This window comes from Channa argus, chromosome 21 (genome assembly GCF_033026475.1).
Source record: "Channa argus isolate prfri chromosome 21, Channa argus male v1.0, whole genome shotgun sequence".
Lineage (NCBI taxonomy): Eukaryota > Metazoa > Chordata > Actinopteri > Anabantiformes > Channidae > Channa > Channa argus.
In genome coordinates this window covers 11,033,151-11,033,363 of record NC_090217.1, presented here as the reverse complement: position 1 = coordinate 11,033,363, position 213 = coordinate 11,033,151, and positions in this window count along the sequence as shown.

Sequence of the window (213 nt, the reverse complement as noted above, 5' to 3'; positions counted from 1 at the left end):
TTAAAGCGTCGAGAAATAACATTAGCCCTGCTCTGCGCCCATTGGCTAAAACAAATGACGCTCCCCCTCCTCCTCAACATGTTTCTCTTTCTCCTTCTCGTACTGTTTACATCCATGACAGGGATTTATTCGTATATTTTCATATACGATCAAGTGCTAAGATATAAGGTTCTTATTTCAATCCAAGTGTTGAAAATATCAAGTACGCCACTG